Source organism: Convolutriloba macropyga, chromosome 6 (assembly GCF_964194025.1).
Source record: "Convolutriloba macropyga chromosome 6, txConMacr16.3, whole genome shotgun sequence".
NCBI classification, from domain to species: Eukaryota; Metazoa; Xenacoelomorpha; order Acoela; family Convolutidae; genus Convolutriloba; species Convolutriloba macropyga.
In genome coordinates this window covers 63,560,059-63,578,608 of record NC_134473.1, presented here as the reverse complement: position 1 = coordinate 63,578,608, position 18,550 = coordinate 63,560,059, and the positions used below count along the sequence as shown (strand labels likewise).

Genomic DNA, 18,550 nt, shown 5'->3' with positions numbered 1-18,550 from the left:
GTTTGTAAGACTTCAGCCAGTAACTAGCATTGCTGCTATGTTCTTAAAACGAATCTCAACTAAATTAAACTCTAACGATCTAAAGATCTAGTCAAGCTTAGAATAGAAGACCAAACTTGATGAAGAATCAATTTTTAGTCTATTCTGAACGCCAAATGCTCTGTTTAACAGGTTCTAATGGTTCTGAATACATTGTGGTTTCTCTATTCAAACAATAGTGTTAAAGTAAACAACTAGATGAAAAATCAACTTTTAGTGTATTTTGAGAGCCAACTGCTCTGTATTAGTTTCTAATGGTTCTGAATACAAAGTGGTTTCACTATTCAATCAATTGGATTAAAGAAAACAGTCAAACAAATATCATTTATAGCATAATTGCTACTAGCTTCTGATTGGTTAATCAAATAAAGTGATATAATTTATTGTTTACATAGTAAATGTCAAACTGCTGCAATATTTGCTTTTGTTAACATAAGCACGGATGGCTATCGAAAAATGCCGATTTTGCCAAAAATATCAAAAATTGAAATTTTGCACCAAATAAGTGCTAATAGCGACACTTGTGGATCTTAAAAACTACCCGACACTTCCATGAAAAGCTTAAAAACTACCCTAACAATGTGCTATTACCTCTGGTTCCTCAGATTTTCTCTTACCAAAATGGGGGTGTTGTACAATTTTTTGGTCCAAATTTTTAAAAGTTTTCAGTTTTCAGTTTTGATATATTCTGAGAATTTTCAGTTTCGAAAGTTATTTCTTGCTGTCTGATGGCTTTTGTTGCTGATTTGAAGTGGTGCCAAAAAGTAGCAAAGTTGTAGAGGCAAAAAAAGCACACTTATGGAAAGACTGATGACGGCCCCATGAAAAGGCTTTGCTCGACTTTACTTGATTATGAGGAGACGAGTGATGGACGCGTGAAAAGACCTTTTTTCTTCGAATTTGTGGATTAGGAAAAGACAAAGGGTGATCCTATGAAAAAAAGGTTCGATTGTAAGTAATTATTAAAAACTTTAGCTGGATCATGAAAAAAAAACATTTTGAGTCTAATTAAAGTATTTTTTTGCAAATATTAGTTCGAGGTTAAGTACAGCCCTAAATTTGCGTCGAGCGAAAGTCTTTTGTAAAGTTTGTGGTCAAGCTAAGTCTTTTTCAGGAAATTTCTGGTCCAGTTAAAGTCTTTTGAGTGAAATTTGAGTCGAGTGAAATTCAAGTTTGGTCTTTACATAATGTATTTTGCTCCATTATTGTATTTTCATAAGACTGTACCTAAGCCTGGAAAAAGCATCAATAGCAAATTTACAGAGAGACAAACAGCAGAATTATAATGATACTAGAGGTAAAAACTAGCAATCAGTATATAAAAATGTGATTTTTGAATCATTTTTTGAATCATGTGTATACAGGTATTAGGACCACAGCCACCCTTTTCCTACAATAGTTCCAATTGACGCTTCTTCTCTATTTTTTTTCTGACAAGTCATGTCTAAGAACAATATACAGCTTCACTCTCCTAAGAACCTCCGCCCTGTTCATTCGATGCTCTAGGACGTTAAGGCGGAGGGAGATGGTTGATGCTTCTATGGTGAGGGTGTTGCTGAAAGGAGGTTGTTAGTTTGACTCATCTACTTTTGCCATTAATTTTTATTAGTCGTCTATCTTCTGTTCTGACTTTTTCTCAATCATTTTCTGATCTAAGATCCTGGCAGCCAATCTTTGGCTTTAAAAGCCGACAGATCAGTCACCCCTGTGCAAAATAACTTCCATTAGATTTGATATCTAGTCATTGTTAATAGTAGCAATTTATTTGCTATGGTTTTAACTCGTGAAGTCTCATAACAGGGCTCTATTTCGGCATCTTCGCAAGTCACATTGAGCACGTTGTAACAGGAGTCACGGATTTCAGTGATTCTGATGAGTATATCCGGCTTTTATGCGATGATGAGAGTGGGCTACATCGAAAATTTTCTACATGTGTATGTTGATGACAGTTTGTTGGGATACCATGAAGTTCTCAGAAAATTTCATGGCCTAAATTTCTCCCGGTAAACGGCAACCTAACAAAGAAAATTTATATCGTTTAGCCAGAATGCTTCTTTTCGCAGAGCCAAATCTAGAGAACTTGACCCTTCATTGACGCCAACTTCCTTGCAGAGGACAGCTCCCGCTGTTCTGCGCAGATTTTGCCAGTAAACTTTTTGTGACAAAAATAAATCTACAGCGTTATGATAAACGGTTATCATAACTGAATTGATCTCTCATATTCATTAGCCCTGTATTACGATAGAAGAGCGGTAACATCTCCTTCTGTAACAAAAAAAAAGAGACTTTTATGTTTCAGGAGTGTTTTTTCATCATCCAGTGAATGAGATCTGTGTTCGTTCATGCTTCAGAGAAGATAGAAGTGTCAACCAAAATCCAATTGTTTGAAGAAACGAACTTTTTCGAACATTGCGTTCATCGTCAGTTGTACTTAAAACTAAGTTCACGATCGAATAAAATTATTTACAAAGTAGATAAAATAGTTATTGACTCTAGCTATCAAATTCTTTGAAATGAGCTAAAATGACAATAAAATTTTGAAGTTATTAACAGTTAAAATTACATTTAGAACTTTTTGTTTAAACTTAATAAACCAAAAAATTTTCAGCCCTTAGATGTAGATCGCTTCAATAGATCGCTGTCAGTAGTTTTTCGTGCATGCAACACGCATCAAGAATGTCCCGCTCAATGTCAATCGTTGAACCACAACGCTCAACGAGGTTTTGCACCACAGCGGAATTTTATGTGGTGTTCACAAAATCTAGTGGCAACATATCGGCTGTTTTGGCCAACATATTTGGAATTGCATTCATTACATGTAAATTTATATACCACGTGCGCTTTCAGTTCTTTATCAAAAAATGATTTCAGCAAGCAAGTTATCAAAAGATGAGCAAGTAAGTTCTTATTTTTGTCGTTGTGAAAAAAATGTGAGTATTGCACAATTTTTGCAGTCTAATCGTAAAAGTTTAGTTTATGTTTCCTCTGTACTGAACAAAAACATCGGTTTCAGCTCATTTTTCTTGAGAATTTTTATTGTTTTGAGATGTTGATTTTCGGGGGCTTGCTGTATCTATTTTTGTGACCATTTTATTCCACGTCTCATTATCTGGACGACTCAGTTGAATACTGATTTTCAGTTCAGAATTGTCGATTAAAATTAAAATTGATTTAAGAAACGAACGTTTTCGAACATTTCGATCACCGTCAGGCTCATTCAAAACTGATTTCACAAAATCGAATTAAAATATTCATAAAACATATAAAATTGTATTTGCCTCTATCTATCAAATTCTACGAAATGTGCTGAAAAACAATAAATTTTAAAAACTCTTTCAGTCAAAGTTTTATTTTCAACTTTTTGTTTACATTTAGTACACCAGAAAATTTCAATTTTTTTCAAGATTTTCCCAAATTTCCAGTTTTTTTATTTTTAATTCTTCCTGCCCGTTGTTATTCTTTTTGTTGGGTTTAAAAAATTTTTGAATTAGTTGGTGACAGAATATGTCTTGAATTTCGAAAGTCAGTTTTTTTGCATTGCGCGTTTTCAATTACCGTGTCAACTTTTTGATATAGGTCGCTTCAATTGTCATTAGTGACCCAGCCACGCGACATGCATCAAGAATGTCCCGTTCAATGCTATGCGCTGTTCCACAAAATTCAACAAAATTTTGACCCACAAAAAAATCATTAAAGGTGTTCCGAAATTCTAGGGGTGACATATTGGCTGTTTTGGCCAACATATCATATATATCTATATATTAACAAAATATAGCAACATATATATATATATATATATATATATAAACATATATATATATATATATAAATATATATATATATATATATATATATATATATAAATATATATTTATATATATATATATATATAAATATATATATATATATATATATAACTATATCACATGCAATTTCGAATACTTATACTTATAAAACGGTGAATTCAGCTTGAGCAAGCAAGCTCTTTTTGTGTCATTAAGAAAATTTTAATATCACGCATATTTTGCAGTCAACTTTCATGAGTTTGAGTGATGTTTCCTCTGTATTGAGGAAAAAACATTAATCGGTTTCAGCTCATTTCTTTTGAGACTTTTGTTTGTTTTGAGGTGTTTATTTTTGGTGGTTTTGTTGTTACTATTTTTCACACTTTTTTATTTCACGTCTTATTATCACTGCTGGAACACGACTTAGTTGGATACTGATTTTCGGTCCAGATCTCTTGATTTTTCTGAATAGCTACATCAAATAAATGCAAATCACTGGTTGCTTTGAAAATCCCATGTAAAGTCCCCTGAATCATATTTTTCTTAAGTTGTAACGGAGCACAACTACTGAAGTTGAGTATTATGCCTTTATCAGCGGATTTTTCATACCAATGAGAGCTAATTTTTCTTTCTTCTGTTACGTTTTTGTTCCGAGCTAGAAGCTCCAGTTTTTAATTACCGTTGGGTGTCGCAAGAGTGAATTTTGAGTTTTTGTGAAGTGATTTTGCATACTCAAGATGCTCTAGAGGGTGTCCTCCGTTTTACTTTTTTGTGCACAAAAGGAACAGCTCAATACAATTTCCTGCATGTTTTTATAATCCGTTCAGTAACACCTTGGCAATTTACATGACACCTGTTATTAAATAATTTCACTAGACTCTTTTCCACCAGAAAGTAACGCCTCGGTAACCATCAAGGCATATTCCTTTCATGTCAGCAGTTTTGTTCAACATTTCCTCATTTGAATTCGGCAGGGATTTTCCAAAAGATTTTATGAACAAATTTGCCACAATCACTCTCGTCGAAGCAACCATTGCTAAACCTTCCATTTTTGTGTATCACATTTTATTACACTTAAAGTGAACATTCGTTTAGGCTAGTCACAAAATGTACTTTATAGGTGATTTCGGAACCTTACCAACCTCCTCATACAAACTTTCAACATGAGGGATAGGGATACTATTAGCTCATCTTAATCCAATTTGGTAGCATTTAAAGCGGCCTGGGCATCTTTCAATTTATTCTCAATATTTGCAACTGGTAAACGGTGGAAAAAGAGACGCAGAAGTTTATTTGAAGTTCTCGTAACTGCTACCGGGTATAGACAGAAAAGGCCGATGCGGAGTACCATTTTCAAGTGTTTTAACAAGTTCATAAAGACTAGCGCGATGCAATCCAGTTGTCCTGAGCCCGTCTTAAATTTTTTCCCTTATCTTTTCCTGCCTTTTTAGTTCAAGCAATTTGCTACTTATCCGTTTCTCAGTTTTTTGTGGTTAGATCGTCACTTTCTCCAATATGAGTCTCAAGCTGACTGGCATCGAGAGCTTCGTTTAGTTTCTGAAGTATGTTGTTTGTTTTGTAATACAAAAACCACTTCCTTTATCAAAGGGCACAGTTAGTTGTTTTTGATCATTCAAAAAATCCGCGTACTTTTAAGACCTCTATCAAAACGTGTCTCAGGTCCTTTTTTGGCGTATCGTTTTGCCAACCACTCTATTACACTTAAGTTTTCACCGTCCGTGCTGTTCTCCCGTAGCTCCTGAGCTCATCTTTCTACGTCCACAGGGTTTTACATTTCATTAAATTTGTCTCTGAGTGGAAGCATTGGACCTAATGATCAGACGTCCAGAAAAAATTGCGGCAATTCAACAACGTCCAATCTAAAAAATTATTATGAGATCAATTCAGCGAAGGCCTGTACTGTCTATCAAATAGCATATTGTCTTTAAGTCTCTAACCAACCAATTCGTAATGATATCTCAATTTTTTTCTGGTAATGAACAAACTGATCAAAAAAATTACATCTCTCTCGAGAATGTACCTGTCTTTTTTCAAATTTTCTAATCGAACCATCTACGACCTTGTTCTGCATGACTTATTTCTTTCTTCAGGAGCTTTAGCTGAACTGTATACTGCTTGTTATGAAAAAGACTTTGTTTTTATTTCGAAATTTCAAAATATCTCGAATGATACTATTATTAATACAATTAATCAAGAAATTGTACAGATCTTGGGGGAACACAGCTTGGCGGAACACCTTGGAGATGAGATCTTAACTTTTAAATACCTTGCGATTTTGTAATAAGATGACATTTGGTTTCTTTTGTCACCATCAGTAGTTAATGGAGGCTACTACTTACGTAACGGTAAACGAAGAGTCAGTATTTGATCTTGAATAAATTGCTGAGAGGACGCATAGTCGCGATTTATATTGAGGTAGCTACTGGATGATCGTGTGTTTCAATCTCTGTAATCCCTCTTGATTTATTTTTGACTATTTAAAACAACCAATGATGTCTTATGCTCTGAGACAACTATCTGGGTCTCAATACTTTAAAAATTTTGAGACATTGCTCTCTAGAGGAATGCCTTTGTCTTTACGGCTAAAGGTGCTCATGGCTTTATTAATATAAACAAAAAAGTTTGCTTGTTCTGTGTGTGTGTGGCACATAAGGTTCCAACATTTGCACTTGAGAAATACATATATATATATATATATATATATATATATATATATATATATATATATGTATATGTATATATATATATATATATATATATATATATATATATATATATATATATATATATAAGCATATATTTGTGTATATTTACTTAATCAATATACAAAAAACTATATTTCAAGAAAAAATTTTCCACTAAACGTGGTTTTTTATCAATTTCCTACTAAAAGCAAATGTCATTTTGTTGAAAATTGAAATAAAAGTAACACAGGAAACTCGTTAAGTTTTGAGAAAACATAGTTATGAAAACAAAAATATGAAAACATAGTTGCACCTACCCTATGATTATTATTACACGGGACGAGGAATTTGGCAGAAATTATGCAAGATTAGCGGCAACTAGCGTTGAAAAGTCGGAAAATTCACCGCAATTTTCTTACACAAATTTGCGTTGAATGCGTTGAATTTGAAGACAAAAATACAACGCGTTCAACGCAAAACTATGTACAAAAAGTGCGGTGGTTTTTCCGACTTGTCAACGCTAGTTGCCGCTGATCTTACATATTTAGCGATGAATTTTGCGTAGATATTACATATTTAGTGTTGAATTTAGCGTAGATCTTACATAATTAGCGTTGAATTTAGCGTAGATCTTACATATTTTTGCGTTGAATTTAGCGTTGATCTTACAAAAAGTCAAAGCGTCCACTTGAACTATTAAGCTCCAGTTGCGTATGGGACTCGAACTGCTGACCTCCTGTTTGCTTATCGCCTCTTCTACCATTGTGCCATAGTACCTTCATTTCCTTAAGAGCCGCATTTCTTATAAAGCGTAGATATTACATATTTTGCGTTGAACTAAGCGTAGATCTTACATATTTCTGCGTTGAATTTAGCGTTGATCTTAAAAAAATCAAAGCGTCCACTTGAACTATTAACTTCCAGTTGCGTATGGGACTCGAACTGCTGACCTCCTGTTTGCTTGTCGCCTCTTCTACCATTGTGCCACAGTACCTTGATTTCCTTAAGGGCCGCAATTCTTATAAAGCGTAGATATTACATATTTTGCGTTGAACTAAGCGTAGATCCTACATATTTTACGTTGATTTTGCGTAGTATTTAACTTAGCATATTCAACGCATTTACCATGCGAGGCTTACTGGGAAAAATTTATATTTTTTTGAAAGATTTGAAAAAAAAATTTGAAATCTTAAAATGGTCTTAAATGGTTTTTGCACCATTAAAGAGAGCACTCAAAAGTTATTTCTTGTTCGCTTCAATTTTCTCACTTGTGCAGTATAGGGGTCGAAACAGTAAAAAATTAATTTTTCGAATAAAAACTTGAAAATTTTGAAATCTTAACATGGTCTGAATTGGATTTTGCAATATAAAAGAGCACTAAATATAATTTTTTTCTGACCTTATGTTTCTCACCTTTGCAGTATAGGGTTAGAAACAGTGAAAAAATTTGAGTTTTTGGAAAAAAAACCTGAAAAAGTTCTGAAATCTTAAAATGTTCTGAAATGGATTTTGCACTATAAAAGAGCACAAAAAAGTGACTTTTTGCTGATTTCACTTTTCTCACCTGTGCAGTATAGGGGGTCGAAACAGTAAAAAAAATTAATTTTAAAAAAAAAACTTGAAAAATTTGAAATTGTAACATGGTCTGTATTGAATTTTGCTCTATAAAAGAGCACTAAAAATAATTTTTTTTCTGACCTCATGTTTCTCACCTTTGCAAAATAGAGTTCGAAACAGTGAAAAAAATTGATTTTTTGAAAAAACTTGAAAAAGTTCTGAAATCGTAAAATGGTCTGAAATTAATTTTGCACTATAAAAGAGCACTAAAAAGTAATTTTTTTTGCTGACTTCACTTTTCTCACCTGTGCCGTATAGGGGGTCGAAACAGTAAAAAAAATTAATTCTTTGAAAAAACTTGAAAAATTTGAAATCGTAAGAGTCTGAATTGGATTTTGCACTATAAAAGAGCACTAAAAAGGATTTTTTTCTGACCTCATGTTTCTCACCTTTGCAATATAGGGTTCGAAACAGTGAGAAAAATTGATTTTTTGAAAAAAATGATTGAAGAAGTTCTGAAATCGTAAAATGGTCTGAAATGGATTTTGCACTATAAAAGAGCACTAAAAATTGATTCTTTGCTGACTGCACTTTTCTCACCTTGACAGTATAGGGGATCGAAACAGTAAAAAAAATAATTTTTTGAAAAAAAACTTGAAAAATTTGAAATCATGAAATGGTTTGAATTGATTTTGCACCAGAAAAGAACACTAAAAAATGAATTTTTTGACCTCATGTTTCTCACCTGTGAAGTATAGGGGTCGAAACAGTGAAAAAACTGACTTTTTGAAAAAAAATCTTGAAAAACTTTTGAAATCGTAAAGTGGTTTGAAATGGAATGGAAATATTAGCGTTGAATGCGTTGAATTTATGTAAGATGAACGCTTAAATCAACGATAAATATGTAAGATCTACGCTAAAATTCAGCGCTAAATATGTAAGATCTACGCTAAAATTTAACGCAAAATTATGTAAGATTAGCGTTGAATGCGTTGAATTTATGTAAGATCAACGCTAAAATTCAATTTAAATATGTAAGATCTACGCCAAAATTCAACGCAGAATTATGTAAGATTAGCGTTGAATGCGTTGAATTTATGTAAGATCAACGCTAAAATTCAACTTTAAATATGTAAGATCTACGCCAAAATTCAACGCAGAATTATGTAAGAATAGCTTTGAATGGGTTGAATTTATGTAAGATCAGCGCTAAAATTCAACTTTAAATATGTAAGATCTACGCCAAAAATTCAACGCAAAATTATGTAAGATTAGCGCTGAATGCGTTGAATTTATGTAGGATCTACGCTAAGGCGTAGATCTTACTTAAATTCAACGCAATAAACACCAAACTTACTTAATTTTGCGTTTTTTAGCGTTGACACCTCGGCCCGGGTATCAAAAGGATATATTTGAGCGACTACTAAGCACAAACACTTTAATTTTGAATTCTTTCGCATTATTCACAATCTTGATTGAGCTTCATTAAATTATCTTTGAAAATTTAGAGAATACTTATTGTACTCTAAAATCATGATGATGACTTCTTGCTGAATATTAACTCTTTTTCATGCCTTTTGTTTCTCTCAGCAAGAACACTTTAAACAAAAACATATGTAAACGGGGCTTCAGAAGTCATAATTTTATTTAAAAAACAGTAGTTTTTTTTCATGAAAGTAAAACAATTTTTTTTATTAGATATCGTAATATTTCCGATATGGCTTACATTATCAATGGGACAAAATTTCTCCCACCTTTATTAATTTTATTCCCGCATTATCCAGTAAACTTTGTTTTAACCGAATTTAGGTATTTGTATAAACAAGTGGCCAAAGTAGTTTGAACGAATCGATCTATTTCAGAAACTCATAACCATTTCAGTACAAGTCCTTGAATTCAAGTGGAAAAAAATCAATAAAAAAATTCAATTAAGATCAACATATCTGTCGAGATTATGACGTATTCTGCTAAAAATGAAACAAATGCTGTTAGACAATTGAGAAAAAGAAGCCAAATTTTCTATTTTAAACATGTTGTTTTAAAGGAATTGAAGGATAACTTAACATACAGATTGAATTCAGAACCCTAATGACGCACTACCACCACATGATAAAACAGTTATGACAAATACACTATGGAGAGCTGAAGAACGGACACGAAGTAAGCCAAGGCGATTTGGTTTTCCAAAACAGGTGGCGTCTCACTTATTAGAAAACGTCATAATTTTTAACTTTAAGACGAACAGAAACTTTTAATGAAAAATATAGAGCATAAAAATCATATGAAAAAAAATAGCTCAGCTTCTTTCTTCAAATGTTGTGCCTTGTTTTATATGTGAAAAAAAATTATCAGAGACAAAGAATAATAATTTAATTTTGGTAGCTTAAAAGCTTGTCAACTTGAGCAAAGATTTCTCTGAGTCACCTGGAAAAACAATGATAGCTTTATGTTGGAGTTTTTGTTTTAACATCCCGAGATTCGTGGAGGAAAACTTTATAATTATTTTAGCATCAAGGATAAACAATTTGAATCGAAAAAAGTTAAGATCAGATTTGATAAAACCCTCAGCTTCGTAAAGGAAAATCAAAAAAAGGACGCAATACTTTTTAGAATGCACTGTAATTTATTTTTTTTGTTAAACAATTTCAGTCAAAAATGCATTGATTAATAGTGAATTTAAAAAACTAGCTGCTATCAAACAGAGTTAAATTCAAATTCTTTTATTGAAAAAAACGACGTTAAAATGGTATAAGCCATTTGGAGGCGAAACAGTTTTGGTTAAAGCGTTAAATTGTTATAACTTGAAACTCCGAAAACTATCAATAATAGGAAGGAAAACAGAACAAAATACAGGGAATTAATGTTAGAAGAAAATTTAAAAAATATTCTGTGCTGAAAAGCGTATCGCTTTGTAGAAGGTAAATGAAAAAGGTTGACAGTTGTTTCGCGGAAAAAAATCAAGAGGATAAAAAACGGAGTTTTTTAACCAATGGAGTTTTTTGTTACTTTATAATAAGAATCGTGTAGAAGTTTGACATTGAAAAGCGGATAACACTTAAACCAGCAGTCAAAGAATAGCAAGCCATCAAAAACTCTAATTTTCGTTTCATCGATAATCTAATTATATCTCATCTCGAAGAAATCGTTCGCACCCTGGCACATATTTTTTCAGCCGTGCTGACTCAAAGTGAATATCCATTCTGCTGCATGATGCGCTCCCCCAAATAAGATTTCCAATTGAACTCAATATTATCAGAATTAAGGAGAGTTCTGTGAAAAAGGACAGCACCTTTAAGCAACTTAGAGTATATGTAACTGGGAGTCAGTTATAGTCAGCTCAGTACGTAGAGCTGCTCATAGCAACTCATATTTGTCGCTGTTTTAATCAATGACACAGTTATGAGAAAATTCATTGATATCATTAAGAACGGTTAAAATTTAAAAAAGACAAATTTTTTTCAAATGAAAGGTGTTCTTTGTGCCTGCAGTAAAAGTGCATGCTATCACTGTAATCTAAAATTTTGTTAATCCTTCAGGTTCGATATAATGTATTTGCGTAGTTTGTTTATTTTCAACAACAATTAGCCAATAGTAGACAGATATTAAAAAGTTTCTTCCTTTTTGTCAAAATTTTAAGAAAGATTCAAAACGAACCGAACTCTTGAAGAAAATCAGCTTAACACAGGTGAGATTCGGGTTCAGACTTGATTAAAAGTCTAAAAAGGGGCTAAATTGTTTACTCCATTTCTCCGTTTATCTCTACTATCTGGAAACATTGACAAAACAATAAAAAACCACTAGTTTATGTAAATGATTGAATTCAATAGTTCTTTGTTAAAAATGGTCAGAAATAGGTCTAAATTGCTGTCTAAAAATGTTCAAAGTTTCGTTCCAAAAAGCAAAATTTTTTAAAAGTTTTCCCTATTGCAGTGAAATTCTAGACGAAGTGAACTTTTAAATTTATACCACATATAATAGCCTAGGATGCCTTCAAAAAATTGAAAATTGTCCAAAAAGTGGCGCTATCATAAAGGTTCTCCGTTTTTTTTTCAAAAAGGTTGGGCACAATAAATTTGGTACAGCTTAAGTGCGTGAATATCATGTCTCTTCTGTTCAATGCACAAGTGTACTTCTCTCCTGACCAATTAGAGTTCCTTTAAGGCATTTAACTACATTTTAGGCTCATAACTTTTCTTAAGACCTCGGCAACGCCAATCGGTCGATCCTGGGCATTTATCGAGAGCAATCTGAAGACAATCTGATCCTAAAAATAATTCAAGAAATCTAGCTTTTCCGTGGCAATTCTGGTTGGATAACAATAATTGCCTTTGTTCCCCTGCATCAAAACCAATGGGATCCTAGCATTCAGATCGGCTATGAAGTATTTTGTGCAGGCTTTCTGAATACACGGGCGCTTTCCTTGTGTTTCAAAAGTAAAAGCGCAATTATCACTGTCCCAGTTTATAGTGCTTTCAGTCAGCGGAACATCTTCGAGATTCCTAGAGAAGATGATGTTAATGTTTTCAGTATCTCTGAAGCCTACTTTTTTTTAGGTAAACTGTTTGTTTCCAGTAAACTATTTCGTCATTTTTTCTGAAAATTTTAATTAGTCGTGAGAATTTTGGTTCGGAGGTGCCTCGTTTAAGGTTATCTAGTTGGTTATAGCTGTTCCCTGTGTCTTACTTCTAACAATAGCAGCCAGGTTTGTTTTTTTAGAATCCAAAAATGTATTGGAAATTAACCAAATGAGGTAACTACACTCCTCAATAAAGAAAACAACGACTAACTTCAGATCCTAAAAATAATTCAAGAAATCTAGCTTTTCCGTGGCAATTCTGGTTGGATAACAATAATTGCCTTTGTTCCCCTGCATCAAAACCAATGGGATCCTAGCATTCAGATCGGCTATGAAGTATTTTGTGCAGGCTTTCTGAATACACGGGCGCTTTCCTTGTGTTTCAAAAGTAAAAGCGCAATTATCACTGTCCCAGTTTATAGTGCTTTCAGTCAGCGGAACATCTTCGAGATTCCTAGAGAAGATGATGTTAATGTTTTCAGTATCTCTGAAGCCTACTTTTTTTTAGGTAAACTGTTTGTTTCCAGTAAACTATTTCGTCATTTTTTCTGAAAATTTTAATTAGTCGTGAGAATTTTGGTTCGGAGGTGCCTCGTTTAAGGTTATCTAGTTGGTTATAGCTGTTCCCTGTGTCTTACTTCTAACAATAGCAGCCAGGTTTGTTTTTTTAGAATCCAAAAATGTATTGGAAATTAACCAAATGAGGTAACTACACTCCTCAATAAAGAAAACAACGACTAACTTCAGATACGCATTTCTTTGAAACAGATGATGAAGTTAAATTCTCGTACTGACTAATTCATGTGGGAGGACGTATGCGGGAGGACGCAGTTGGTCAGGGGCGTCATATGGTGATACGATGTTATTCAGGTTTATAAAGGCTACTAGTAGGATTTAAAGTGAGAACATCAATTTAAGGTAAGAAAACATCCCCCTAAGGTTTTGAGACAGAGAGAGGGCACAAAAAGTTGACCCAAAGATTGAGAGGTCAAGAGTGCGTTAAACGTTATCTGAAACAATCAAAAACAAATGTTGCACAAAAACGACAATATTGACTGCTTCAAAGTCCACTCTAAACTTATTAACGTTTAAAATGCGCCTTTGCTTAAGCGATCTGAATAGTGCCATTTGACAATTTTGTAAAATTGAACAAGAAAGCCCACTTGTGCGCTTTCATAGATACGAGTGCAGTTCCTGATTTGGAGATGAAAGACGCGGTGATATAGAAAATGTTTTTTGCCTGCCCAAAGTTCTCAAAATTCTTGGATGGGATAAACTATCAAACACCACCATCCTTCAGTAAACCAATTTGAACGAATCCAAGTTAGTAGTCGTGATAGAATTTTTAAAACGAATCGAACAGGAAAATATATCGATCAAGTTTCACGGAGAGAATCCACTTCTGCTGCGCTCAGAAAATTCCATTCAAATTGTTTCAACTTGATATTTTATTAGATTTGTCTAAATAATTTGATACCTGATCTCACAAAAACTTCATCCTTAAAATATAAGAAAACAGATTTATAAACTTCTCTAAAATTTTTTTGCAACATTTCCCAGGATGAGATCAGCTACCCAAGAGAAGTATTGGCCAGACCGAAGTGGGTTGCGAACAGTGGGTCCAGTGCGAAATTCTCGTGCTGCCTAAGTCATGAGAGGGGACGTATGTGGGAAGCCCCAGCTGTTCAGGGGCGCCATATGATGTTATTAGGGTCTAAAAAAGCTACTAGTATGATTTAAAGTGAGAACATAAAACCAATTTCGATGCGCTTCTCATTCGTGCGACTAAAGATTTGAAAGAGAGAGAGAGAGAGAGAGAGAGAGAGAGAGAGAGAGAGCATAAAAATAGGATAATAAGAGGTCGAGAGTTATAAACGTTACCCGAAACGATCAATCACAAATGTTGCATAAAGACCACAATGTTTGAGCGAATGCAAGTTAGTGATCGAAGTTTTAATGAATCCCCTAGGAAAACTTATTCATCAAGTTTTGCGGACAAAATCCACTTCAGCTGCGATGAGAAAAGTTCGTTCACATTGTTTCAAATTGAAATTTTATTAGATTTGTCTGAAGTATTTGATACCTGATCTCACGAAAACTTCATCCTGAAACTTAAGAAAACAGATTTGAAAACTCCTCAAAATATTTCTGCAACATTTCCCAAGATGAGATCTACAACCCAAAAGAGGTAGGGACGTCGTGGGTTGCGGACAGTGGGTCCGTTGCGACCTAGTTCAATAGTCTGGAACAGTTTGGGTCGCGGCTCTTGTCTGGCCAATGGCAATTTTTGATCCCTTGGGTTAGGCCAATACCCTAATTTCGGTCTGCTTGCTCTGGTGAATAGGCACATTTTGGTCTGGCTAGTGCCCACTTTTCGGTCTGTTTTGATCTCTTTGGTCTGTCCAATACCCACATTTCGTTCTGCCAAAAATTTGGTCTGTCTGGTTTCGGCCATAACCACATTTGGGCAAATTTGGTCTGGTAGATAACCATATTCAAGGCCTAGAGGCTCAGCCAATAGAGGTGCTGATCCTCTGCAAATTGTATCAACGTCTTCTGCATTGACTGTTTTTCAAAACTACAGTTGATCATTGGAAACCAACATCTACTTATAGATGATTAGACTACTTCATCAAACTAATTTTTGAAATTCGCATTGGTCTTGAAGTCATTAGTTTTCTGACTAATTTTCTACTTCATATTCATTTCTCGTTCATAAAATGAAAGGGATATATTGTAAATTTTTTTGGATGCTTCTACACGTTTAAGTGGGTCCGGCCAATGGTCTGGCCTCGGGTCTGTTTCATCTGGCCAATAGTCTGGACAATGGTCTGACCTAGAATCTGTTCCGTCTGACCGATGGTCTGCACAACACTCTGGGTTAGGGTCTGTTTGGTCTGGACGATACTTATTTTTCAGTATGTTTGGTATGGAGCCCCACTGTCCGCGACCATGGGTATTGGTCAGACCAAACGGACCAAAATGTGGGTATTTTTCAGATCAAACAGACCGAAATGTGGGTATTGGCCAGACCGAACAGACCAAAAACTGACATTGGCCAGATGGAAGAAGCGACCCAAATTGCAGACCATTGAGTTGAGTCGCACCCCCCCCCCCTGTCCGCAGCACAAACCGGTCAGGCCGATACCTGTGTTGGGTAGCTGACCTGATCTTGGGTTAACATTATAACCAACAAATTTAATTGGACACAAGTGATAAGATGTGTACCAAAAGGAAATATGGGAAGGCTTTTGTTCAATTTGTATGTAACTGATCAATGTAATGCCATCAATAGTGAAAGAAAGCAAGCAACAATTTAGAAGTAAAGGTACACAATTTATCGAAATAATTGGAAGAGCATCAACTAAAATGAAGTGCCAAAAGAGATTTTATACATTTCAGCAGGCCAAATGCTTCATGAAACAGTTCCACAGATATTATTCTGTTAATTACCAAAATATAAAAATGCGTCTGTAAGCTTTTTTCTGGGAACAATGCTGGGAAAGAGTTTAACATCTCCCACTTAACAACTTTCGAATGAAATGGTTTCGTTTAATTTAATGAATTAAATGTATTGAGCTTGTCAAACTCAGCAGCCAATAGCAAGTACGAAAGTATAATGCACTAAATTGTTTTGTAAACTATTGTTTTGTCAAATTAACAAGTTTTTGTTCATCTCACGTAATAGAAAAAAAATCCACGATGATTTCTTTAAGAAAGCAGTCAAAATATACAGAACATTGTTTTGCGTTCATATCCCAATATTAAAACTGCAACCAAATTTGAACCTGGAAATAAAGCATTAGGCTCGGACAAAGAATCAAAACATAGTATCACTTTTATAATGAGGAGTTGTACAATACGTGGACGCCTCTCGCTCAACAACTTTAAAAACAAATTTTAATTAAGTTTTCAGAAAAAATTTGTATTAAAGATGTATAAGAAGAAATTTGTTTTGAAGATGTATATCATATAGGATGCACACGATTCGAAGTTGAAAGCATAATACTAGACATGGTGTTCACGTAAAGTTAGATATTTCTAACAAAGTGCTGGCTATATTCACATATCTCACCAACCTGATAGAGACCGAAAATCAATTTCCCAAAGAAGTCTGATTTATTCATTCATCAATACAATTTCGAGTCAACGGGACGAGTTTTTTTATATGCGAGGAGCCAAAACATTAACACGGTAATAACTCAAAAATGTGAGCATTCTTAAACATCTTGGAAATCAAAGATTTGGAAGTATAATACCTGTCGTGATTTTAAATATTTCATTTCAGTACTTGGCGATACTTCTTTTGCAAAAAATGTCATTTAACAAGGGTTTAAATTCAGTCGATCTTCATCGATTTGTTCTTGCCTATTTCTAAAAAAAATGTAGTTTTTAATTTGCAGGACTTGAAGATCTTTGGTTGTGTCTGAACGTGCCAAGCAAGTGCAATATAACAATTTCAGGCATAAAACTACTAAAGTGAGGAATTTGGACAATTTGTTGACAAAAGAGAGCAAAGAAAATCAATTGATTACATTTCATTTCATATAAAAACAAAAAAATGACTCTGGTTAAACTTGAACATAATGAATTCCTGAAAACAGGCAGTTTAATTGACCTTAAACTTCTCTTTAAATAATGAGTGCGTATGTTTTCACAAAAATTTAGTCAAAACAGGTAGCGTACAAAATACACAACAAAAGCAAAACTCAGGTAATTTAAAAAGTTTGATATGTTAGCTTTTCATTAATTGCGTCAAAAATAGCAACTAGAGCAACTGCACACCAATTGTTTCAGTTTCAGAAGCACTCGAGGCAAAATTAAAAAGATAAAAGGCAAAAACGAAAACCAAACGGTTGAGTGTGAAGTAGAATTGTCCCCAATTACCACAGTTTCTCATTTTACTTTGAAAATGTTTGAGATCAAGGCCGAAAGAAAATTTGTTTTCCAGTTAAGAGAAATATATCATTAAATAATAATAAATTTTGACTAAATATCTGTTTAAACAACCAAAAGGCAGGCCTGAAGATTTTAGTATTAAAATTTGAAGTAAAATATACTACGTTCAATATGAAGTATATTGTTGCAAATTTGGGTAGAATGGGCTCAAAATGGCATCTTTGATGAAATTTTTGATGAAAATAAGGAAACTCCAAAATTAGAGTTGAAATTTGAGCCGAAAAAGAAAGAATCAAAGAGTTCAAGAAACCCTTTACAGTCACAACAAATCACTATCATTAAAAATTTTCTCATATTTTTTGGCAAAGATGGTCAAAAATGGGGCAAAATAAGGGAAAAGTGAACCAAAACTACGGAAATCCGACAAGTGTTCACAAACCTTGATATTTCCTCGAAAAGGACGATATTCAAAAAGCTCTTATTGATTACTTATTCAACGCTCTATGGGTTTTCTATTGTTATCACTCATAACTTTCTACATCAAATATATTCATCGGCCGAAATTCACTAATCAAGAAACCATTCGAGCAGATAGTTCCTGATATAGAACTAGGGTCGAAACAATGACACTCTTCTATAGGTAAATTGAGATAAATTGAGTCAAGTAAAGGTAAATTGAGACAATATAATTTTGCTTTTTATAATTATTTATCTAACTAATTTTCGTATTGAATGCATTGCAAAAAACTTAAGAATAAATTCAGATTTGCTGTCGATTTTTTTGCTGGCTGATGTTACTTTGATCCACGTGTTTTCTAAACTCACAGTGAAACAATACTTGGTGCAACTGACCTAGTTTTGGAATCTCAAATTCAATCTTAATTTTTTTTTGCCCCATAAAAATTAATCCTGCAAAATTCTTGCAAGAATCTTGAAAGATTAACTATTTCTTGTGAAATCGTCCAATATTAACTTTGTCTTGCAACACC

General features: G+C 33.7%; 1 protein-coding gene across 2 annotated transcripts in view; it reads right to left on the bottom strand.

The window, feature by feature from the left end:
- LOC142341852 (heterogeneous nuclear ribonucleoprotein H-like) overlaps nt 1-18,550 on the bottom strand; it is a 567,627-nt gene that overhangs the window by 57,410 nt on the left and 491,667 nt on the right. The gene's annotated exons all lie outside the window — the stretch shown is intronic.